The sequence below is a fragment of the Salvelinus fontinalis genome, chromosome 42, assembly GCF_029448725.1.
Source record: "Salvelinus fontinalis isolate EN_2023a chromosome 42, ASM2944872v1, whole genome shotgun sequence".
In the NCBI taxonomy this organism is placed as follows: domain Eukaryota; kingdom Metazoa; phylum Chordata; class Actinopteri; order Salmoniformes; family Salmonidae; genus Salvelinus; species Salvelinus fontinalis.
This window is the reverse complement of record NC_074706.1, coordinates 12965588-12978705: the sequence shown is the minus strand read 5'-3', so window position 1 is coordinate 12978705 and position 13118 is coordinate 12965588. Positions and strand designations below refer to the sequence as shown.

Below are 13118 nucleotides of genomic sequence, written 5' to 3'. Positions count from 1 at the left end.
AGGACATTTGAGCAGTCTTGTAAGAACTAGCACATTTTCTGACTGGCGCTCGCATTGTTGCATTGTTGTTTCATTACAAATAATAACTTTGGACATGTGTACGTTGCTATCAAAGTAAGTGCCTTATTTTCTGTATACCGTGTTGTTGTTTCTACTGTAACATACAGTATAGTATGTATGTATGTATGTATGTATGGAGTAGGGTTGCAAAGGGTCTGAAACTTTCCGGTAAATTTCTGGAATTTTTCCATACATTTTCCATGGGAAGTTAAGCTGGGGAATTTTGCTTAAACTCATCAAAAAAGTTAGCTTTATAACAGTGAACCTTTTTGTGGGATACACATAAGGCAATTCCAGGTCTTGTGGCATATTTTGATTAAACTATCCCCAATTCAATGGAATTGCAACCCTCTACATGCACAGTGCACTCTTCCATCACATGTACAGCAGATTCTCAAGATCTTGCACACTAATGAGATGCTATTGAGCCCACACTACTACACTGTCTGAGCCAAGGACTACATGCTTTCTGGTAAGTTTTGATTACAATAATAGGTGGGGTGAATATATTTTATGACATACATGATTTTTTGTTAACTAGTAAATAGTAGCCTACAGCAAAGTGTGTTTAAATCATTTCTGATTTAAACGGTTCAATTGTTGTGAAGAAGGCTTCAGGGTGCCCAAGAAAGTCCAGCAAGCGCCAGGACCGTCTCCGAAAGTTGATTCAGCTGCAGGATCGGGGCACCACCAGTACAGAGCTTGCTCAGGAATGGCAGCAGGCAGGTGTGAGTGCATCTGCATGCACAGTGAGGCAAAGACTTTGAGGATGGCCTGGTGTCAAGAAGGGCAGCAAAGAAGCCACTTCTCTCCAGGAAACACATCAGGGACAGACTGATATTCTGCAAAAGGTACAGGGATTGGACTGCTGAGAACTGGGGTAAAGTCATTTTCTCTGATGAATCCCCTTTCCGATTGTTTGCGGCATCCGGAAAAAAGCTTGTCCGGAGAAGACAAGGTGAGCGCTACCATCAGTCCTGTGTCATGCCAACAGTAAAGCATCCTGAGACCATTCATGTCTTTACATCAACTTAATGTAATTCTCAACAAAGCATTTGACACTTATGAAATGCTTGTAATTATACTTCAGTATTCCATAGTAACATCTGACAAAAATACCTAAAGACACTGAGGCAGCAGACTTTGTGAAAATGTATATTTGTGTAATTCTCAAAACTTTTGGCCACAACTGTATGCAACTGGTTCACATATGATGCTCACAGGCAATGTGTATTGGAAGAGATTTCTGAATGTTCTTTGCCCAGCATACACCCCTCCAACCACACATGCTTTATCTACTTATTTGCTGGATGCAAAGTTCAACAGAGTTCAAGTGAAGGTCAAGCAAATCATAGAGAAAGCAGACAGTATTGCAATCATCTCTGATGGGTTGTCAAATGTTTGTGGGCAAGGAATAATTAACTACATCATCTCCACCCCTCAACCAGTATTCTACAAGAGCACAGACACAAGGGACAACAGACACACGGTCTCTACATTGCAGATGAGCTGAAGGCAGTCATCAATGACCTTGGACAACAGAAGGTATTTGCACTGGTGACAGACAATGCTGCGAACATAAAGGATGCTTGATCTAAAGTGGAGGAGTCCTACCCTCACATCACACCCAATGGTTGTGCTGCTTGTGCATTGAATCTGCTCCTCAAGGACATCATGGCACTGAAAACTATGGATACACTCTACAAGAGAGCAAAGGAAATGGTTAGGTATGTGAAGGGTCCTCAAGTTATAGCAGCAATCTATCTCACCAAGCAAAGTGAGAAGAATAAGAGCACCACATTGAAGCTGCCCAGCAACACCAGTTGGGGAGGTGTTGTCATCAAGTTTGATAGTCTCCTGGAGGGGAAGGAGTCTCTCCAAGAAATGGTCATATTACAATCTGCCGATATGGACAGCCCAATCAAGAGGATCCTCCTGGATGATGTATTTTGTGAGAGAGCGGTAAGCAGCCTGAAACTCCTGAAAACTTATAGCAGTAGCCATTGCACGGATTGAGGGAGACAATATGCCATCCACTCTGATGTTCAGACGCTGCTTGCAGATGTAAGAGAAGAAATCCGTACTGTCCTGCCCACTTCACTGTTGCTCCAAGCAGAGGAAACTGCAGTTCTGAAATACATCAAAAAGCGTGAAGACTTCTGCCTGAAGCCCATACACGCCGGAGCGTACATGTTGGACCCCAAGTATGCTGGCAAGAGCATCCTGTCTGGTACAGATATCAACAAGGCCTATGGTGTCATCACTACCGTGTCTCGCCACCTTGGCCTGATGAGGGTAAGGTTCTTGGCAGTCTGGCGAAGTACACTTCCAAGCAAGGAAGGGCTTTGGGATGGAGATGCAATATGGCAGTCGTGCCAACATATCTCATCAGCCACCTGATGGAAGGGACTTTGTGGATCTGAGGCTCTTTCCCTTGTTGCCTCCAAAATCCTCCAAACCCCACCAACATCCGTCGCCTCAGAGCACAACTGGTCCTTGTTTGGGAACACACACCAAAGCACGCAACAGGCTGACCAATACAAGGGTTGAAAAATTGGTGGCCAGCCGGGCAAATTTGAGGCTTTTTGAGCGTGACAACGAGCCATACTCCACAAGGTTGGAAAGTGACAGTGAAGATGAGGCCTCAGAGTCTGATGTTCAAGAGGTGGACATTGAGGAGGTCCAGGGAGAAGACATGGAAGCCTGAGGAGGAAGACAGTCTAAAAACTAAAGCTTTGGTTATCATTTTACAGATATATGTAGAAAACGTTTTTGGGAGATGTGATGGACATTGGGGATCATTCAATATTCCTTTTATTTTGTTGTTCAGTGAAATCATCCCATGTGAAGAGTCAACTCACCTAATTGAAGTTCAATTCGTAACTACATTGTTTTTTTTATTTATGAGGATTTAATCATTTGCAATTATGTCTACTTATGATAAGGTTAAAGGTGTATGTTTGTCTCCATATGATGTGGTAAATATATCCATTGCAAAAAACATCTACATTTAAATTGTATTAATATGAACTTGCATATATTGCTATTAATTCCCATATATTCCCGTTCATTTCCATATATTCCCATGGAAAGTTTCAACCTCTGAATATTTCCCAAAATGTGCAACCCTAGTATGGAGCATAATGTATGTACAGTTTTATTCACATTTTCAAGTACTGGTGACAAGTAATGCATTACGATTATTGCATAGATTGTAATGGAAACCTAGGATGTGTGTAAAATACTTTTGGGGTATTTTGTTGTACTGGTTATAATGAGCTAATGCTAAGCTATTTGTCAGCTATGTGTGGCGCCATGTTTGTTGCCATTATACAATGCATTCTGGGTGTCACGTAAACGTCTGTCAGAGAAAAGATGTTATAATGAGGTGAAGGAATCGTTCACTAATCTTTGAGTAAACTTCCGGAAGTGAATGAAGGGAAGTGAATGATCATAGACACCCCCCCCCCCCCGAACATGCATACAACAAACAGAACAAACTCATCGTCTCCTCTTATTATCGTTGGTTGATGCGAAAAAACTAAAATGGCGGAGCTCACAAACTACCCATCGCCGGATTACTTTTAATTTCTAGAAAGTGTTTAACTCAATTATTTCGATCAACTTTGAGCTCACCTGTGATGTGTTGAATTACACTGCTCAAAAAAATAAAGGAAACACTTAAACAACACAATGTAACTCCAAGTCAATCACACTTCTGTGAAATCAAACTGTCCACTTAGGAAGCAACACTGATTGACAATACATTTCACATGCTGTTGTGCAAATGGAGTAGACAACAGGTGGAAATTATAGGCAATTAGCAAGACACCCCCAATAAAGGAGTGGTTCTGCAGGTGGTGACCACAGACCACTTCTCAGTTCCTATGCTTCCTGGCTGACGTTTTGGTCACATTTGAATGCTGGCGGTGCTTTCACTCTAGTGGTAGCATGAGACGGAGTCTACAACCCACACAAGTGGCTCAGGTAGTGCAGCTCATCCAGGATGGCACATCAATGCGAGCTGTGGCAAGAATGTTTGCTGTGTCTGTCAGCGTAGTGTCCAGAGCATGGAGGCGCTACCAGGAGACAGGCCAGTACATCAGGAGACGTGGAGGAGGCCGTAGGAGGGCAACAACCCAGCAGCAGGACCGCTACCTCTGCCTTTGTGCAAGGAGGAGCAGGAGGAGCACTGCCAGAGCTCTGCAAAATGACCTCCAGCAGGCCACAAATGTGCATGTGTCTGCTCAAACGGTCAGAAAAAGACTCCATGAGGGTGGTATGAGGGCCCGACGTCCACAGGTGGGGGTTGTGCTTACAACACCGTGCAGGACATTTGGCATTTGCCAGAGAACACCAAGATTGGCAAATTCGCCACTGGTGCCCTGTGCTCTTCACAGATGAAAGCAGGTTCACACTGAGCACATGTGACAGACGTGACAGAGTCTGGAGACGCCGTGGAGAACATTCTGCTGCCTGCAACATCCTCCAGCATGACCGGTTTGGCGGTGGGTCAGTCATGGTGTGGGGTGGCATTTCTTTGGGGGGCCGCACAGCCCTCCATGTGCTCGCCAGAGGTAGCCTGACTGCCATTAGGTACCGAGATGAGATCCTCAGACCCCTTGTGAGACCATATGCTGGTGCGGTTGGCCCTGGGTTCCTCCTAATGCAAGACAATGCTAGACCTCATGTGGCTGGAGTGTGTCAGCAGTTCCTGCAAGAGGAAGGCATTGATGCTATGGACTGGCCCGCCCGTTCCCCAGACCTGAATCCAATTGAGCACATCTGGGACATCATTTCTCGCTCCATCTACCAACGCCACGTTGCACCACAGACTGTCCAGGAGTTGGCGGATGCTTTAGTCCAGGTCTGGGAGGAGATCCCTCAGGAGACCATCCGCCACCTCATCAGGAGCATGCTCAGGCGTTGTAGGGAGGTCATACAGGCACGTGGAGGCCACACACACTACTGAGCCTCATTTTGACTTGTTTTAAGGACATTACATCAAAGTTGGATCAGCCTGTAGTGTGGTTTTCCACTTTAATTTTGAGTGTGACTCCAAATCCAGACCTCCATGGGTTGATAAATTTGATTTCCATTGATAATTTTTGTGTGATTTTGTTGTCAGCACATTCAACTATGTAAAGAAAAAAGTATTTAATAAGAATATTTCATTCATTCAGATCTAGGATGTGTTATTTTAGTGTTCCCTTAATTTTTTTGAGCAGTGTATAAATAGTAATTGCTATTAGCTAATTCATATTGTGGTTTCTGTCAGCCAAAAGTTCTCTAAATATGACTGCTTGTGTTACGTCAATCTTTCCTTAGTAAACGCTAGGACTAATGTAGCCTACATTTTCCGGTTTGGATGAATGTGTATGCTGTGCTATTTCTGTGAGTGTCTGAACATTGCATCCAAAAATAAACTTTCACATTCAGGACATAACTTTGTAAGGACTGTGTGTAAAATGTTTCCGTGAAAAAAACTGTGTGGCTAGCGCAAATGCTGACTGTTGCGTTCTAAATAAGCGCTCTAATCACACCGGTTTAAGCATACGCTGTAGAATGATCAAACCCGTTTGTTGGTACGTGTGAAAATGTTAAATAGGGAGCTAATTTGTTTTCAGCAATTTTATCTGATCAAAACATGTTTTCTTATGCTCTCTCGTTTCTCTGAATCAGTGATCAATATTGTTTGGAACATCGAATCACAATACAATCTAAATATCAACTTGCAATACATATAGAATCATGAGAAACACGATCATCGCAATACAGGTCCCTGGCAATTCCCAGCCCTACTGGGAAACCAAATGGGTGCACACACCTGATTCCACTAATCACATGGCTTGATGATGAGTTGATAAGTGGAATCAGGTAGGTTGGTGTGGTGTGTTATTGCCAGGGCAAAACCAAAAATGTGCATTGTGGGGTCACCAAGACCAGTATTGAGAAACACTGGGCCCTGGGCTATAAGTGAGTGGGCTGGTACATTGACAATTCCATGTACATCAGTTAGGCTAGTCTGGCTGAGACCATGGCAACATCCACCTGGCTCCAGGATGAAGTTTCCCCCTAGGTAGATCTAGGATCAGCTTTCCATCCCCTAATCCTAGCCTTAACCATTCGTGGGGAAAATGCTTAACTGACCCAAGATCAGTGTTTAGAGCACATTCAACCTACTCCATCTACCTGAGACTGAGTGGGTTACATTGTCTTGTCACCTGCGTCAGACCGTCAGGTTTGCGCTCTAAAAACGTCTTTGTTACACAAATAGAGACGAGTGGTTATGGTGAAAAAGAAGCCGATATGCGATAGAGGTAGCGATTTAAAAAAGAACCCCACACAGCCTACAACATATTGTACGTGGTCCCGTGTGGCTCAGTTGGTAGAGCATGGCGCTTGCAACGCCAGGGTTGTGGGTTCATTCCCCACGGGGGGACCAGGATGAATATGTATGAACTTTCCAATTTGTAAGTCGCTCTGGATAAGAGCGTCTGCTAAATGACTTAAATGTAAATGTAAATGTACTGGGAACTCAATAAGTACACATGCACACACACCCTATCCCTTACTCTCTCACATCCACTCTCACCAAAAATCAACAAGTGAACTTGTGCTTTCTCTCTCAATGACACACTATATGACGGCTAGTATGAGGTCATTTCTGCCACCCTGCTGCGACCTGTGTGTGTGTGTGTGTGTGTGTGTGTGTGTGTGTGTGTGTGTGTGTGTGTGTGTGTGTGTGTGTGTGTGTGTGTGTGTGTGTGTGTGTGTGTGTGTGTGTGTGTGTGTGTGTGTGTGTGTGTGTGTGTGTGTGTGTGTGTGTGTGTGTGTGTGTGTGTGTGTGTGTGTGTGTCGTCCCATCCTAATGAGCACTGTGACGGAGGTCTGCACAGCAGGGAGCCGGCAGCTGTAGTGTGTGAGGAGGAGAACCTGATCTGGACCTGTTGACAGAGGGCTGACACAGCTATTCAGTGAGTTGACAGCAGAGACAGAGATGGAAGCCAAACTAGCTTTAACAATATAGGTGTAGATTGAGGGGTTCACAATGATACATGAAGTTGGCATGCTCAAGTATGCTGAAGTCAGAAAAGGGAGCTCTGGGTTTTAAGCATGTCATCAACATCAACTCCAATCATCATCCAATAAAAACAGACCCAAGTATACGTCAACTCCCACTAACATCACCAGAACACACATGGAAACTCAAACGCAACACCTGGGCTGAAAGACTACCCTACACACACACACACACCCCTCCCTGAGTGATAATCAAATCAACACATTGAAGAAGCCATGTTTTCACACTTCAGGACGGATAACATGCTGGATGGCGAGGGTAAGCTGGAAGCTGGCGAGCTCTCTCCATCAGCTCCAGATTGTCAGTTTCCTGTCCAAGCTTTCAACAGCTGGGATCCCGCCTCACATACCCAGGGAGGGGTGGGAGAGAGAGTTGAAAGAGGCACAGTGGATGGCTACTACTGGGGACTTCCTGGATTGTACAGTGTGTACAGACGTAGCGAATGTTCTGGACCGCAGAATGATTGTTGAATTGTATGTCCTTTTGGGTGGTGCCTGTTGAGGTGACTCGTATCATAAAGCAGACCCGAAGCACTGCTTGCTGTCCTTTCAGTTCTGGTTTCCTGCACTGTCCCTCACTGAGTAACAGGCTACACTGGGCCCAACTTTTATAGGGATGGGCAATATATCGTGTGGTGTCATATTTGGAATAGGTATTTGGTTTACTTTCTGAATTGACTGGAATTTAAATGGTACTGACCCAAACCCTGCTAATGATGGAAGCCAACAGTATAGGCTCCTAATGAGATATAACGGATTCGAATGGAAGCTATATAAACTCAACGTGTCCAATAGAATCCAATCTATCACACTTCATATCATTGTCATGATAAACATTCTAATTATTATAATATGCATCTTATGCCATAAAACCCTTGTCCTACTCCAGACTCATGTTCAATAAAGACTTATGTTAAAATGTCTTATTCTTCAATGGTCTGACACACACGCTAACGCACACACAATTTCCCAAGAAAAAAAGAAAAGAGACTGAACATATACCATCCCTGAAGCACGCTAACCCACCTGCACAGGTTCTGAATATAGTTCAAACAGACACTTTGCGGGTGGTTACGAGTTGAGAGGCATTGTACACTGGCAGCTTCCCCCAGTCATTAACGGAGAGAATAAAATAGGCCATGAATATATTCAGGCTAGGGGTGGTTATTCACATTATTAACAGCTTCTCATACCAGTCACCGCCAGCCAACTGCTACCGCCGCTTATAGCATCCTAGGGATCTGCATCGCTGGCCTGCAATGCGGTGTGCTGTGTAGGGGTATAAAAAGACAACGGGAGAGGAAGGGAGGAGGGAGAGGTGAAGGGGAGAAAGTTCATGCTGTGGTCACACGGCATTAAGTACATGAAGGGCTTGGAAAAAGAGAGGCTGTTTGCAGTGGATGTCGGACACCGCTGGCATGTGCCTTGCGACAATTGTCTAAAAGCATTTGGAAGGACAAGCCTAAGAAATACACAGGCCTAATCAGTTCACACACAAACACCACTGATTTATAAACACAAACAAGATGGCTGATCTGAGGTAGATAATTACCGTTAGCCGATAATAGCAGTTTTTGCCCGTACATTTTTTTGAAAGGCCAATAAATAAAACCGCCGCCAGCCAATTGTCCAGGAGAAGAATAAAAAATCCCATTACTAAATAATGCTTTATAGCCAAGTAATTAATGGAAATATCAGTCTACGGAAATACATTTGACTGGTCATTCTTATCGGTCTATAGGTTAATTGGTATCATTTATTGGAATTAAATTGGTGCGTGTGTACAGGATATTCATTATGTAGGCTGTCTTATCACACAGCATACAGATACAGAGCCTTTGAGTGGAAAATCTGTCAGATTGCGCAATAGCGCAAGGTCGGCACATTTCTGAAAGGTCCGGTAAATTAAAATGTTGCCGGTCAAATGACTGGCGCCACATTTCCCTAAACGAAACCCTGCTCCAAAGTGAGACAGGCGATGTCTTATGCGAGCTACATTCCTCAACAAAAAAAACACTGACTGATGAGTACCCAGTGAGTCTGGAGGCTTGCCACAGCCAGTGTAAAAAATATATAGCCTAGCACAGCCCAAGGTCATTCACTTTGCCAGCCTGATCCTAGAGATTAAATCAAAATGATGAAATCTACATACTGCCCTAAAGTTAACCCTCTCACAACTAGCTTGCGGCATTAACAGCTACATTGACACCAAGCCACATGTAGGCTATGGATGTAGCTACAACAAGGTACAAGTCAATACTCGAAATACTCGAAAACAACACAACCAGGACTTGCACGTTTTTGGTATGACAAAATAGGCTACATTGTTAATAACCCTTCAAGGTGGTCTTTAACATGTCCAGAGTGTGATCTGATCAGGATCTCATGTTGAAGCTTTATGAGAATTGAGAACATAATGTGCAATCGACATGACACAAATGTACCTAGGCTACATGTATGAAAGAGGAAACAGAGAGCAGCTTGTGGCTTCCAGCCCTTATAATCTAGGCTTATAGATGGCTGCTATAGGGGAGTGTCTGACAAGTACAGTCTTTGCTGAGACATGTTTTACAAAGCAGGAAAAATTGTTGCAGGATTTGCATGGCGTTGAAGGTTACAACAATTAATCTGTCATCTAGCGTAACAAGAAAGTTCAGCCACCTCCATTTTCACATAATCTGCAATTTGACTAGAAGGAAGAGATATTCGTGGGAATGAAGAGTTTTGGGGAGAAAACAGTTAGGTTGCCAACACCTGAAATGCACCACGGACAGAATGTGCCTGAAAAGACAAGGCTCTTACGTAACTCAAAACCACCCATCTCTTCAGATACTGAGGTAAATGTATGGTATCTACACGTTCACATGGACAGTGTGAAGCTGTTGCTCAATATAAAATATAAACGCAACATTCAATAATTTCATTGATTTTACTGAGTTACAGTTCATATGAGGAAATCAGTCAATTGAAATGAATTCATTCGGCCCTAATCTATGGATTTCACATTACTGGGAATACAGATATGTATCTGTTGGTCACAGACACCTTCAAAAAAAAAAATCACGGTATTTTGTGTATTCAAATTGCCATCGATAAAATACAATTGTGTTCATTGTCCGTAGCTTATGCCTGCCCATACCATAACCCCACCGCCACCATGGGGCACTTTGTTCAATGTTGACATCAGCAAACCGCTCGGCCACGTGACGCCATACATGTGGTCTGCGGTTGTGAAGCATGGTTGGACATACTGCTAAATTCTCCAAAACAACGTTGGAGGCGGCTTATGGTAAAGAAATTAACATTAAATTCTCTGGCAACATCTCTGGTGGACATTCCTGCAGTCAAGTCAGTATGACAATTGCACGCTCCCTTAAAACTTGAGTCATCTGTGGCATTGTGTTGTCTGACAAAACTGCACTTTTTAGACTGGCCTTTTATTGCCCCCAGCTCAAGGTGCACCTTTGTAATAATCATGCTGTTTAAACAGCTTCTTGATATGCCACACACATCAGGTGGATGGATCATTTTGGCAAAGGAGAAATGCTCACTAACAGGGATGTAAACAAATTTGTGCATAACATTTGAGAAAAATACGCTTTTTGTGTGTATGGAACATTTTTGGGATATTTTATTTCAGCTCATGAAACTAAACACTACATGTAGCATTTATATTTTTGTTTAGTGTAGTATCTTAAGTCAACTAAAATCTCCCTGTGTCACAAAAACAGTAATGAGCCTATAAAGCATCTCCCTGAGAGAGAGAGAGAGTGTATTACCTGTACGGTTTCAACAGGTTGGGGTTAATTTGAATATTGCGGGGCCCCACTGTTTCGCTCTGCCCTCCCGGCCTAATCTGGCCCAAACAGATTTCGTCACAGCGCAGACAGTTGACGGGGAACAGACTATTCATACAGGAAGGTCTCTTCTGACATGGGTTGTATTCATTAGGGCACGCAACGGAAAACGTTTGAAAAGTTTTGCAACAGAAAACGATATTGACCGTTTCTTGTTGGACAAGCCCAGGAAGTCCCTTCCTTATGTTTGGTGCCTAATGAACAAGACCATGCTAACTATGTTCTGATACTGATAAACTCGGAACCCTGTTCAGTGTTTAATGTCCCGACCCGTGTGGTGCATTATAAGGATAAACTGAAACGATTTGTCATTTGGTTTCCTCTACAGCCAGAGATGTACCCAGTCAAACACATTCACAAAACATGTATCTGTCAGATGTCCAGATTGAGACCATTTAGTTGCATTTTGCGACCTTTTGGATTTAGCTGTGCAAGTTAACGTTTTTATTGGTTGCACTGGTGTGAGCTGCACATTCTATCTGATCACCTCAATCATCCTATTGTTTGGGCAGATGAAACCATGATTTGTTAAACAGTAAAGTGCACCATCCTTCCTGAAATAAAAGTGTCTACCCTGCCGCTGTTGCCTGCCTGTTTCGCTTGGGCCGGCTGCTGTAATGAGCGAGCCTCACAATCTCATGTGCCCCTCGTGATTGTATAACATTTCAAAATGAAATTGCGGGTATTAAAGATCAGCTTTCTGTAGATACACATTTTATTTCTCAACGATCACTGAGCTCAAAGCACACTGTTTTATAATCATGATATTTGATATGGCTTTGAAATACGGAGCGCGCAAAATTCCACATCGGCCATCGCGAGTGCACTAGGCCACATTGCAAAGTTATTTTTAGGACATTACATTTACTGTTAGATTAATACATAGGCCCAAATATAATATTAGTGCACATAATGATAAAGGCAAATTAATATCTAATGAACAAAAAAAATATGAAAATTTTGACAGTAAAATATAACAAAAAATGCCTAATTGTCAACCCAAAATTCATGACAATCACTGCATTAGGTTGCGTATCAAAATATTTTGAATCAGAAAAAGTCTAAGGCCAAAACAGTGTCCTAAACACCTGCTCAACTTAATATCTACCAAAATTACACATCCAGTAATGTATGTTGATAGCCAAGTAAGAAAAAAAGGCTTTAGCAAAACTCGCATACACCCCTTCAAAAAAACTGAGTTGAAGATCTTTGTGGTCGTACAGCAGAACCAACTCTCATACAAAGAGAAGAGAGTGGAGCTCAGAGATAAGAATTCGAGACGGTGGCAGTTGGCTAATTCCGTTGGCGACCGTTTCGTATCCAACTCCCTAATCTGTGCGAGCGCAATGATTGGGTGTCTGTTTCACGGCTCCAATGACCTGCCTGTAGGGGAGAGGAGAGCTCTGGCATTAGCGCTGTGTGCTAGCTAATTAAAAGAAGAGGTGAGAAAGAGAAGGGGAAGAAAGAGAGCTTCTAAATATATCTCAGGCGAATCAAAGCTATCATAAGTGTGCATTACAATATGAAAGCCCGGCTAGAGCACTCGTTTTTAGCTTCCCTCCTGTTCTCACCAATACAATGTGTTATTATGGTGAGACAAAGCTTTTTTCCAAACGCTGTAGGAGATGAGAGGTAGTAGAATAAAAGGTGGGGGACGATGTCATTATATCCTCGTAACCCCTATTGTTCTAGTCTGTAAGACCTCCGTCACTGGGATCATTAAGATACATCACCCGCCAACGTGAAGTGGGAAGGGAGAAACCAATGGCTATTCAAAAGATATTGAGGTTGAATAGCCGTAATTGGCCACAGACAACAAACAGCAATGATTGTTTTACGTCAATAATGTTGATACTTCAGCATAGCTTGATCAGGTAAAACTACCTGCAGAACAAATTAAATAATGGTATACCCTTACCGTTAACCCTTATGTCAATTTGTACTGAGATTTTAAGGGTTAACCTCTAGCTAGTGGGTCTAAATATCACACAGACTGGTGCTGGTGGTGGGTCTATTTGCGTCATGGGGAGTAATTGGAGGCATGGCTGGCTCTGGGGACGCTGGAAAGGAGCAGAGACGAGAGTGGGTGCAGGAACCGTAGGAGGTGTGAAAATTAGC

At 43.2% G+C, this 13118-nt stretch overlaps 1 protein-coding gene across 1 annotated transcript in view; it reads right to left on the bottom strand.

Annotated features, from left to right (window-relative positions):
• The window catches only part of LOC129841526 (transmembrane protein 131-like), a 122576-nt gene that overhangs the window by 61771 nt on the left and 47687 nt on the right, over positions 1 to 13118 (bottom strand). The gene's annotated exons all lie outside the window — the stretch shown is intronic.